The 12762-nt window shown below is 47.4% G+C and overlaps 1 protein-coding gene and 1 long non-coding RNA gene across 2 annotated transcripts in view; one reads left to right on the top strand and one right to left on the bottom strand.

Moving 5' to 3' along the window:
• The window catches only part of ralbb (v-ral simian leukemia viral oncogene homolog Bb (ras related)), a 79398-nt gene extending 70102 nt beyond the window's left edge, over positions 1 to 9296 (bottom strand). The window contains exon 1 of the mRNA XM_073876412.1: positions 9287 to 9296. The gene's annotated coding sequence lies outside the window, so the exon portion shown is untranslated. The remainder of the gene's footprint in view (positions 1 to 9286) is intronic.
• Positions 1736 to 12762, top strand: part of LOC129427479 (uncharacterized) — a 47656-nt gene continuing 36629 nt past the window's right edge. The window contains exon 1 of the long non-coding RNA XR_012373314.1: positions 1736 to 1985. This is a non-coding gene — a long non-coding RNA (uncharacterized lncRNA). The remainder of the gene's footprint in view (positions 1986 to 12762) is intronic.

The raw sequence follows: 12762 nt of genomic DNA, 5'->3' as shown, positions 1-12762 counted from the left end.
GGTCTTAAGTTTTCCTGCAAAATGTCTTGACCAACTTTGGAATTCATTTTTCCATTGATGACAGTAATCCGTCCAGGGCCTGAGGCAGCAAAGCAGCCCCAAACCATGATGCCCTCTCCACCATATTTCACAGTTTGGATGAGGTTTTGATGTTGGTGCTGTGCCTTTTGTTCTCCACACATAGCGTTGTGTGTTCTTTCCAAACAACTCAATTTTGGTTTCATCTGTCCACAGAATGTTTTGCCAGTAGTGATGTGGAACATCCAGGTGCTGTTTTGCAAACTTCAAATGTGCTGCAATGTTTTTTTTTGGACAGGAGTGGCTTCCTCCGTGGTGTCCTCCCATGAAGTCCATTCATGTTTAATGTTTTCCTTATTGTAGATTTGTCAACAAAAATGTAAGCAAGTCTTTAGCTGACACTCTAGGATTCTTCTTCACCTCATTGAGCATTCTGCGCTGTGCTCTTGCAGTCATCTTTACAGGACGACCACGCCTAGGGAGTGTAGCAACAGTGCTGAACTTTCTCCATTTGTAGACAATCTGTCTTACTGTGGACACATGAACATCAAGGCTTTTAGATATACTTTTGTAGCCCTTTCCAGCTTTATGTAAGTCAACAATTCTTGATTGTAGGTCTTTTAAGAGCTCTTTTGTGCAAGTCATGGTTCACATCAGACAATGCTTCTTCCGAACAGCAAACTCAAAACTGGTGTGTGTTTTTATTAGACAGGGCAGCTTTAATCAACACATCCAATCTCATCACATTGATTGGACCCCAGGTTTGGATGTTCCTGTGTTTGGTTACCTGTTACTCCTCGTGTTATTATTTCCCTGGATCCACCCTACCAGACTTTGTTTGTTTTTTGTTCATGTAGTGAGTGTCTGGTAGCCACTCCTAGAGGGAGGGGTTATGTCACGGCTAGTCCGTATCATGTTTTGTGTGTGTCTCCGCTTACGTCATCTGGACTATTCACAGACTGATTGCTCATCTCACCTGTTCCTTGTTTAGTCTTTGTGTATTTATACTGCTGTCTGTTTCACACTTGTCGCCGGTAGATTGTCATTGCAACCATGTCTGCTCCCTGTGTCACGTTTTGGATTTTCCTGTGTTTGGTTACCTGTTACTCCTCGTGTTATTATTTCCAGTTTTTTCATTAAATGTTATTTATTTTCTGAACTCTGCATTTGTGTCCTCACTTCACCTCCGTGTCATGACAGCACTATGAATGTTTACATGTTGTGTTAAATAAAAACATGAAAACGTATAATGCTTGTGCGGTATTAGTTTAAGCAGACTGTGTTTCTCTATTGTTGTGACTTAGATGAAGAGCAGAACACATTTTATGACCAATTTATGAAGAAATCCAAGTAAGCCCAAAGGGTTCACATACTTTTTCTTTCAACTGTATGTATGCATCTTTAGCAGTGTCTGTATGTTGTTTTGCATTCATATCTGAATATGTCCTGATATGAAAACCTGCACTACATAATACATATTCCTGCTCTAGGTAAAAAATACGTCTTGTAAATGCAAGTTGATTGTACTGAAAATGTTTTTACAGTGTAATGTATTTAGTTAGTTTATCTTCCACTGGATATTGTTAGATAAATGATTAGTTGTCAGTGTTTTGTTATACACTACTAAACAGTCCTCATATCGTGAAACATGTTGCCTAAGTCACAGCAAGACGGCACGGCGTGTCTTCCACAGCCAGGCGAGGTGTTTACTGTCCGATGCCATCTGTGGCTTTCTCTATCGCACAGACACAGAAAATGTCAATTTCACATCAGACTCACTTTGCTTTCTTTTGATTTTTAACAGAAACAGTGCATGTGTCAGTGTGGATGTATTTTGGTGTTTTCTCAGAAGTAGCATTGTTCTACTTCTGCAGAACCTCACCGGTGTGAGGAATTAGACATCAGGAGCACCTGTGACATCTAGAAAAACCTCCGGATCAAAGCTACTGTATGAGAACTACATGCAGGTCAGTAACGCAGATATGGACTACACTTTTTTGTGATATTTGATCAAATGATTGCGAAATGAAGTTGTTCTCATTAACCAATGTTATCTTACTAAAACATCTAAGAGTAATTCTTTCCTCTTTCCAAAAATCATTGCAACAAATGTTTGTTTAAGTATATCACACTAGCTATAGTTTTAATTGATAAAGGCGCACGTGTGCTGTCCAAGCATTAATGAAAAGAAAGCCCTTTATACTTGAGAGGGTTTTCTGGGAGATTACAGTAGGTGTGTTTAAGTTCATGCAGACCGATCAGCGAGGTTTGCCGCTTGCACTCGAGGGAGGAGTGAAAGACGGAGCTGTCAGGTCGAACACCTGCTGCTTGCTGTTGTGACGTGTGCGCCATATTTCCTTTTTTTAAATCAAAATGAAGTGAGTTAGATGGTGATATGTCAAAAAAATTATTTAATAAAAGTTGCAACCAGAAACCCTTTATATTAAATATTTTTGTTGCTGTTTACTGTATGCCCGCAAATAACGGGAAACATAGATTATTAAAATACCAATAGAGTTTCGTCTGAGCCAGTCGGCTGCTCTTGAAATGATCTCGCTGTACTTTGATAACAAACGTCACAGTCAAATGTTTTCAGCGCCAGCTCAAATCAGACAAAATATCTAACCAGCATGCACCGCTTCAAGCAAGCCACCGATCGGTCTGTACAGCACTGCATGAAGTCGAACACACCTTATAGTATGTAAAGATTGATCATGTGACTTTTGTGCACGTCGGGTGACCGGTAAATGCAAACAAATCTGTTTTCATTGCATTTTTGCCCTTTATCCAAATTGCCTGATAAGCCCTCATGCGAGTGTTAAACTATTATTGTGACATACAGTATTGTTCAAAATAATAGCAGTACAATGTGACTAACCAGAATAATCAAGGTTTTTAGTATATTTTTTATTGCTACGTGGCAAACAAGTTACCAGTAGGTTCAGTAGATTCTCAGAAAACAAACAAGACCCAGCATTCATGATATGCACGCTCTTAAGGCTGTGCAATTGGGCAATTAGTTGAAAGGGATGTGTTCAAAAAATAGCAGTGTCTACCTTTGACTGTACAAATTCAAAACTATTTTGTACAAACATTTTTTTTTCTTCTGGGATTTAGCAATCCTGTGAATCATTAAACTAATATTTAGTTGTATGACCACAGTTTTTTAAAACTGCTTGACATCTGTGTGGCATGGAGTCAACCAACTTGTGGCACCTCTCAGCTGTTATTCCACTCCATGATCCTTTAACAACATTCCACAATTCATTCACATTTCTTGGTTTTGCTTCAGAAACAGCATTTTTGATATCACCCCACAAGTTCTCAATTGGATTAAGGTCTGGAGATTGGGCTGGCCACTCCATAACATGAATTTTGTTGGTTTGGAACCAAGACTTTGCCCGTTTACTAGTGTGTTTTGGGTCATTGTCTTGTTGAAACAACCATTTCAAGGGCATGTCCTCTTCAGCATAGGGCAACATGACCTCTTCAAGTATTTTAACATATGCAAACTGATCCATGATCCCTGGTATGCGATAAATAGGCCCAACACCATAGTAGGAGAAACATGCCCATATCATGATGCTTGCACCTCCATGCTTCACTGTCTTCACTGTGTACTGTGGCTTGAATTCAGAGTTTGGGGGTCGTCTCACAAACTGCCTGTGGCCCTTGGACCCAAAAAGAACAATTTTACTCTCATCAGTCCACAAAATGTTCCTCCATTTCTCTTTAGGCCAGTTGATGTGTTCTTTGGCAAATTGTAACCTCTTCTGCACATGCCTTTTTTTAACAGAGGCACTTTGCGGGGGATTCTTGAAAATAGATTAGCTTCACACAGACGTCTTCTAACTGTCACAGTACTTACAGGTAACTCCAGACTGTCTTTGATCATCCTGGAGGTGATCATTGGCTGAGCCTTTGCCATTCTGGTTATTCTTCTATCTAGGGCTGCAGCTATCGATTCTTTTTGTAATCGATTAATCTAGCACTGAATCGATCGATTAATCGAGTAATCGGATAAAATTTTTGTGTGTGTTTTTAAACAACCAAAACAAATAATGCATAACGAAAATGACATGGCTGTAAAATGTTGAAGCATTTGGCTTTTATTTCTAAAACAAAACAGAAATATTGGCATTTGGCTGCAAAAAATTAGCCTATTTATTTCCATTTTTACCCATTTAGTGTTTATAAGTGCCAGTGCCAACAATTAAGCACTTTAATTTATTAATATGCACAACAGGTTTTATGCTGTAATCTAGCCCTTACATCAAAGTAAATATCTGGTTTATGTACATTTCTACACCTGCAGCATTTACCATTACTAACAAATAATATATCATTTCTAGGTTGAGCCTATTTGCTATGGTAACAACCTGTGTGTGTGCGCGCACGTGCACACACACACACACACACACACACACACACACATGCACGCGTGCTGCGCATGAGGAAGAGTGAAACCCCACGTTCAGTTGCTTCATTGCATTTTGTTACGGCAGAAATACATACATTCATTTTCAATAGAACGCTGCATTTGGTTTGCATCACTTGCATTGCGGTGCATTTTAGGTTAAGAATCCGTTCGAAAAATCACAACATCACGTCCCGCTCTATACAGTGAATGCATGCAGCTGAAATTATTGTTGCGTGGCTGCATAAAAGTTTAAGCATATGTGATGCATTGCGCGATCGGTCTGACTCGCGTGAGAGAGAGACAAGGGTGCATGCGTGTATGTGAAGGGGTTCTTTTTTAAGCTTCTCTCTTGCAATTGACCGTGAATACGTTTAGTACTTAAAAACATCAAAGCTAAACATCATATCTAGTCAAACCGCATAACGACATCGCTACAATTACAGTATGGGATTAAAATCAGCGGAAGCTACGTTACCTTGTTTCAGAGACGCTTGGTGACACACCAGTGGATGTGTTTCATTCCTGCAAGCCATCCGTTTTCGGTTCAGATGCTGAATGTAATATAATGATAAGAATAATGATCCCAAACTTTAGACTTTCTCTCTCTCTGCCGTTTATGGACATATTTACTCTCCGCCATCGCGCCAACTAAATTCAAAATGTATCACGCGCTATGATGTACTTCCTGAACATTGAACAACGGTCCGTGTGAATCAGATCTCGGCGCGTGTAGTGTGCGTCATATGAATTTAACGAGGCTTCTAGGCAGAATTTTTGCCTCGAGGAATTTTTTGAATCGAGTTAATCGAGTAACTCGATGAATCGTTGCAGCCCTACTTCTATCCATTTTGATGGTTGTCTTCCGTTTTCTTCCACCTCTCTCTGGTTTTATCTCCATTTTAAGGCATTGGAGATCATTTTAGCTGAACAGCCTATCATTTTTTGCACCTCTTTATAGGTTTTCCCCTTTCCAATCAACTTTTTAATCAAAGTACGCTGTTCTTCTAAACAATGTCTTGAACGACCCATTTTCTCAGCTTTCAAATGCATGTTAAACAAGTGTTGGCTTCATCCTTAAATAGGGGCCACCTGATTCACACCTGTTTCTTCACAAAATTGATGACCTCAGTGATTGAATGCCACACTGCTATTTTTTTAACACACCCCTTTCAACTAATTCAACTAATTGCCCAATTGCACAGCCTTAAGAGCGTGCATATCATGAATGCTGGGTCTCATTTGTTTTCTGAGAATCTACTGAACCTACTGGTAACTTGTTTGCCACTTAGCAATACAAAAATATACTAAAAACCTTGATTATTCTGGTTAGTCACATTGTACTGCTATTATTTTGAACAATACTGTATGGATGAGTTTCCATTGGGTGTCTTTTGAATTTCAATTTGCACAATTTTAAAGGGTGGTGAGAACGCACTTATTATTAATATTAGCATTTTAAGATGCTTTACAATAAGGAAGACATATGGCAAATGAAATCCCAGTTGTTTCTACTGGACAGCATTGAGGTTATATTAAAATTAAGGATAATTTTTATATTAATTTAATGCTTTAATATATGATATGAATCAGACCTAAATAAGAGAAACCTTTGAGCAACTGTCACCACTAGGGGCTGGCTGTGTTTGACTAAGCCACGCCCCTTTTTAACTCCCACCTCGAGGAGGTCCCCAAAGCCGACCCAATGAGCAGACAAACACGGAGACAGGTGAGTAAAATTTAAAACAAGCTTTATTGAATTTTTAAATACTTAAAAGGACTGGGGAAATTGGGGAAGGGAAATTTAAAACTAATGGCTTCTTCTACTCCCTCCAGGGGACTACAGCCACGGGGACAGGGATGGAAACAACAGGGGTGCCAACCACCATCAACGGGGGCAAGGGGGAAACGTCAGGCTCCCGCCTGGACCCTGCTGGCCGTGGCGCCCTCCTTCTTCTCTCCTGGAGGCAGACAATTTCTGGTGTGGCTGGTAGGGATCTTTCCCACTGTTCGTACCCAATGGCTCACTCTCGCCTTCTTCTCTCTCCACAGGCGGCCACTAGGACGACAAAGACACTGTTACTGACTTTGAAAGGGGTCTCACCGGCTCCCTGCTTACAGCTTCCTGGGTAAGTATCACGTTCACCGTCGGTTCCTCTATAATTCACTCTCGTTTTCCTCTCTCTCTCCACAGGTGATCGCTAAGACACAGAGACACTGTTATTGGCCTTTGAATGGTTCTCACCAGCTCCGCTGCTTACAGCTTCTGGGTAAGTATCACGTTCACAGTCGGCTCTTCACTGATTCACTCTCGTTTCCCTCTCTCTCTCCACAGGTGATCGCTAGGACACAGAAACACTGTTATTGGTCTTTGAATGTTTCTCACCAGCTCCGCTGCTTACAGCTCTCTGGGTAAGTATCACGTTCACAGTCGGCTCTTTACTGGCTCTTGCTCTCGTTTTCCTCTCTCTCTCCACAGGTGATCGCTAGGACACAGAAACACTGTTATTGGTCTTTGAATGTTTCTCACCAGCTCCGCTGCTTACAGCTCTCTGGGTAAGTATCACGTTCACAGTCGGCTCTTTACTGGCTCTTGCTCTCGTTTTCCTCTCTCTCTCCACAGGTGATCGCTAGGACACAGAAACACTGTTATTGGTCTTTGAATGTTTCTCACCAGCTCCGCTGCTTACAGCTCTCTGGGTAAGTATCACGTTCACAGTCGGCTCTTTACTGGCTCTTACTCTCGTTTTCCTCTCTCTCTCCACAGGTGATCGCTAGGACACAGAAACACTATTATTGGTCTTTGAATGGTTCTCACCAGCTCCGCTGCTTACAGCTCTCTGGGTAAGTATCACGTTCACAGTCGGCTCTTTACTGACTCTCTCTCTCTCGTTTTCCTCTCTCTCTCCACAGGTGATCGCTCGGACACAGAAACACTGTTATTGGTCTTTGAATGTTTCTCACCAGCTCCGCTGCTTACAGCTCTCTGGGTAAGTATCGCGTTCACAGTCGGCTCTTTACTGTTGGTCAGCAGGGGGGCGAAGGTCACACACCACCTCGCCGGGTCGAACGCTACCCTATTCCCACTGTCCGTAGGCCGATCGAATCCCGGATAGGGGCGCCCTTTCGTAGAGACCACGGGGGCAGCAGACCCGTTCGCCTCCAACTCTGCGACAATACAACACAGGTAAGCTTACACCACAAATGCTTTTAAGATGTTACTCACAGTCGTTTCTTCTGTAGGTCAGCAGGGGGGCGAAGGCCACACACCACCTCGCCGGGTCGAGCGCTGCCCTATCCCCACTGTCCGTAGGCTGATCGAATCCCAGATAGGGGCGCCCTTTCGTAGAGACCACGGGGGTAGGGGACCCGTTCGCCTCCAACTCTGCGACAATGCAAACACAGATAAGCTCACACCACCAATGCTTCTAATATAATACTCACAGTCCTCCACAGCTCTTGGCCTGCGTCTCTTCTTACTCGTAGAACAGCACACCGTGTATAATAGCAATGAGGTCTACGGTCGTTGGCCCCTCCGTCCTCCTTCCAGGGGAGAGAATGGATGGTGCGGGGTTTCTCTGACAAGACACACAGCAACCCACAGCAAATGCACAGCACCACTCTAACGTGAAAAAGCTTATGATATGTAAAATCTCACTCACCACACTGCAAGTGCAACACCACAAGGGAAACGCCCGGTCTCTTCCACTGTGCTTGGGCTAACGTAGAGGCGATGGCAAAACGACCAGACCAAAGTCGCGTCGCGGTGGCTGTATGAAATGTATGCTTCTAGCGGCTCGCCCACCACGCTAATGATAGGGGTAGGGCCGCCTTCCTAATCCTGGAGGATTCCAATGAATCCCACAATGCAAGTTTCTGCTAGTTGTACTACACCACGGGTATACTCACAGCGGATGGCCTTTGTGTACGTTGTGCAATGTGATCAAATCGCTTCTCGCTTTACTCCTTCCAAATTACTAGTTGGACCGGAGTTCCTTCTACACCCGTAGGGTTGTTTCTTAAATCCAGCCGGTCCACCGTAACGGCAACAAGAGAAAAGGGAAGAGAGAGAGATATATCCAGTCACCACGTCTAATAATGAGCACAGCTCCGTTCCTCAGCACACACTTCCACTCCAACTGTCATCTAACTGTGCCTTTTGTACTTCTCCTTACACTCCCGTTATCCAATTACCCGGCGATCTCGTCAACTAGGCACAGCTGTGTTCAATCCGCTGATTACAGCCTTCGCAAAACTGCCGGATGTCCGGTGTTTCCATTTTTCCGGTCGGGGCGGAAACATCCGGGCGGAACCAACTTCTTCAATTTTTGGTTCCGCCCTGAAAAGTCGTCACCTCGTGACATCCTCCCCCGCCAATACATTCCAGTCCCTGGAATGCCTTTGAGTAGTCCACTCACCATAGCGGGAAGGGGGCCGGCCGCGGTTCTCCCGTTGGGAGCGTCTTACAGGGGAGTCAGGTGCAGCGGGCTCGGGCACAACCTCAGGTTGTCTTTGTGCGGCCAGGGGTTCGGCTGGCTCTGGTGCTGGTCCTGGCTGCCTCTGGACGGCTGGGGGTTCAGCTGGCTCAGGTGCAAGTTCTGGCTCTCCTGGGGCGGCTAGGGGTGGTGCCACCACAGGTAAACCTGGTACCACAGCCCATCCTTCCATCCAGGAGGCCGTCGGTGCCGGCTCCGCAACTACCTCCTCCGTGACCTCGGGAAAATTTGGACAAGGGCGGATCATGTTTCGGTGAACAACCCATTCCGGGCCGGCCTTTCCTTCCGGCCGGATGGTATACACCGGCTGGCCCGGCCTCTGCTGCCTACAGACTACATACGGGGTGGCCTCCCAACGGTCGCTCAATTTTCCTTTGCCTTGTCGCCGGTTATCTCGTACCAGGACTCTCTCTCCTGGCAGCAAGGGGGCTTCTCGGGCCGTTCGGTCGTACAACCGCTTGTTCTTTTCTCCGGTGGCCCGTATTTTCTGGGACACCTGTTCATAGGCAAAGTGCAGCCGTTGGTGGTGGCGCCCTACCCATTCAGTCACGCTTCCTTCTTCCTGGCTCGCGGCCGCTCCCAAGACCAGGTCCGTCGGCATCCGCACATGCCTGCCGAACATCAGATAAGTGGGGGCATACCCCGTCGTACTATGGATGCTGTTATTATAAGCTTGTAAGAGGTTCGGTAGAGCACTCACCCAATCACTCTGCTTGCGTTGATCCAAGGTCCCTAAGAGCCCCAGCAGGGTTTGATTAAACCTCTCGCAGCAGCCGTTTCCTTGAGGGTGGTAGGACGTCGTAGGGGTCTTCGTGCACCCATACAGCTGGCATAATTCCCGGATCACCTTTGATTCGAAGTTTGCCCCTTGGTCTGAGTGTAAAAACTCTGGACATCCAAACGTTTGGAAGACGTGCCGCCATAAAGCCGTTGCGGTGGTACTTGCCGTCTGATCGAGGGTGGGAATTGCCCATGCATATTTCGTAAATAGGTCGGTGATTACTAAGATGTTCGGATAACGGTCCTGTGGCCGGCCCAGGGTCAGGAAATCCATCGCCATGATGTGAAGGGGGGCTTTGGCACATATGGGTATCATCGGCGCTCGGGCCTCTCGTCGAGACTTGAATAACGTACACCTGGGGCAAGCTTGGACCAAGCTACGCACTGATGCTTCCAGCCCCGGCCAGTAGAAGAACCTGCGTAGCAGGGATACGGTCCGTTCTTGTCCCTGGTGTCCCAATTGGTCATGGTAGGCAGACACCAGGGCTGCTGTTTGGTCGGCGGGCACCACGATCTGGCGCACCTCCTCGCCCAGCTTCGGATCACTTACTTTTCGGCAAAGCACCCCCTCCTGTATCTCTAGCTTGTCCCACTGTCCCAGCAGTCTCTTTCCCGTCTCTGTCTGGGTCAGCCTCTCGGACGACGTTGGTCGCCGGCCTTGCTCCACCCACATCTTCACCTGCCATAAATCCTGATCCTGGGCCTGTCTTTCCTTCCACCGGCAGGGGTCCCAACCCCAGCTCCCGGGTACCGCCTCCTGCTGGCCTCCTGGTGCTTCCACAACCCCTATCAGGTAGCCTTCCCCCTGGCCTTCCTCTTCTTGGCCATCACGGCCACCGGGGCCGTCCACCTCTGGCAATCGGGACAAGACATCCGCGTTCGTGTGTTCCCGGCCGGGCCGATACTGCAGTTGGTAATCGAAGTTGGCAAGTTGTGCCACCCAGCGCTGCTCCACAGCCCCCAACTTCGCTGTCTGTAAATGAACCAGAGGATTATTGTCTGTAATCACCGTTACCTTAGCACCCCAGAGGTAGTCCTTGAACTTCTCGCTCAGGGCCCACTTCAGGGCCAGCAGTTCCAACTTGAATGAGCTATAGTTCGCGTCGTTCCTCTCTGCTGGGTGGAGGCTTCGGCTTGCGTAGGCGATCACCCGTTCCGTACCCGCTTGTCGTTGGGCCAAGACTGCTCCCAGTCCCAGGTTGCTAGCGTCTGTATACAAAAGAAAGGGCTGGGTAAAGTCTGCATAGGCCAAGATAGGAGCCTGTAACAATTCCTGTTTCAACCTCTGAAATGCCCCTTCACAGGACTCGTCCCAATCAATAGAGGGCGACCCCCGCCCCCGGTTTCGCCCTGTGCCGACCAGTAGCTGGTTAAGGGGTTTGGCAATTTTTGAAAAGTCTTTTATAAACCGTCTGTAGTACCCCACAAACCCTAGAAATGACCGCACTTGCCTCACAGTCTTGGGTGCACTCCAGTCTCTCACCGCGGAGACCTTCCCAGGGTCTACGGCCACCCCAGCAGCGCTGACCACGTGGCCCAGGAACTGGACTTCCCGCCTCAACAGATGGCATTTGTCGGGTTGCAACTTCAGCCCATATTTCTCCATCGCCTGGAAAACCTCTTCGAGGTGTCGGAGGTGGGAATCGAAATCTGGGGAATACACAATTACATCATCCAAATATACCAAGACTGACTCCATTAACTGACCTCCAAGACAGCGCTGCATGAGGCGTTGGAACGTGGCCGGAGCGTTACAGAGCCCGAAAGGCATCCGTTCCCACTCGAATAGTCCGAACGGGGTCGTAAAGGCGGTCTTCTCTCTATCGGCCTCGGCCACTGGCACCTGCCAATATCCACTGGCCAGATCCAAGGTGGAGTACCAAGCGGACCGTGTGAGACCGGCAAGGGAGTCTTCAATCCGGGGTAAGGGAAACGCGTCTTTCTTAGTCACCAGGTTAAGCTTCCGATAGTCCACGCAAAACCTCCAAGCTCCTGACTTTTTCTGCACAAGTACGATGGGGGCTGCCCAGGGGCTACTGCTTTCCCGGACGACTCCTCGCGCCAGCATACCCTGCAGTAGCGAGCGTACCTCTGTATACAAGGTGGGTGGGATCGGCCGGTACCTCTCTCTACTGGGTCCTGCATCTCCAGTCGGTATATGGTGTTCCACCACCTTCGTACACCCATAATCCTCCTCGTGTCTTGCGAATACATGTTGCCATTTCTGAAGGAGGGCTTGGAGTCTTTGTGTCTGCGCCTGTTCCAACTCTTCCCCTTGCAGGGACTCACCTGCCAAGTGCCTCGGCACGTCCCTCCTTCTGTTGTTCGAAGGGGCTTCCATCTGGGTCAGGGCCACCTCGATGACAGTGGGGCACACCTGACGGAACCTAACGTCTCTCTCCTCCCTCACCTGGTGGGGCGCAACCCCCGTTAATCGGGCAAGCCGCTGGTGTCGGTGTAAGTAAAATGGGTAGTGGTGGTCGTTTCGGACCTTCACAGGGACCCTCCCCCGGCGGACCGCCGCTAGGCCTCGGGCTACTTCCACTTGGGGGCAATCGGCGTGAGGTTCGACCAATACACATTCTTCGGGGCCAACTCCTCGGGGGGCTACTCTCACCCACACCATGGCCTCACTCCTAGGGGGAATAGACAGAGCAAATCGACACACCACTCTTCCTACCTCTTCCCGGCCTCTGCGGACCTGGGTCATCTGGACCCGACGACAGTCGGCCACTACTTGCTCCCATAGGGGCCTCTCGACAGGGGGGATCCTAGGGCCGGGCTTAGCCCGAAATAACTTCTCCCAACATTCGGAGAGGACGTTCATCCCTAATAGGGCTCGATGGGCACCCAAACATCTGTCATCAACGATATTCACTCCTTTTTGTGGTACCAACACCCCTTGAACTTCTAACTCCGTCAGCCGATAGCCAATATAAGGGATCTCTAGGCCGTTGGCGCCCCGCAACGTCAGCCAGGGGGCCTCCCCTCCTTGGGCACTCTGCTTCCCAAATACTTCCTGCGAGAGACTTTCCGCAAACAGTGTCACTT

The sequence above is a fragment of the Misgurnus anguillicaudatus genome, chromosome 14 (genome assembly GCF_027580225.2).
Source record: "Misgurnus anguillicaudatus chromosome 14, ASM2758022v2, whole genome shotgun sequence".
NCBI classification, from domain to species: Eukaryota; Metazoa; Chordata; class Actinopteri; order Cypriniformes; family Cobitidae; genus Misgurnus; species Misgurnus anguillicaudatus.
The sequence above is the reverse complement of the archived record's forward strand: the minus strand, read 5'-3'. Positions and strand labels throughout refer to the sequence as shown.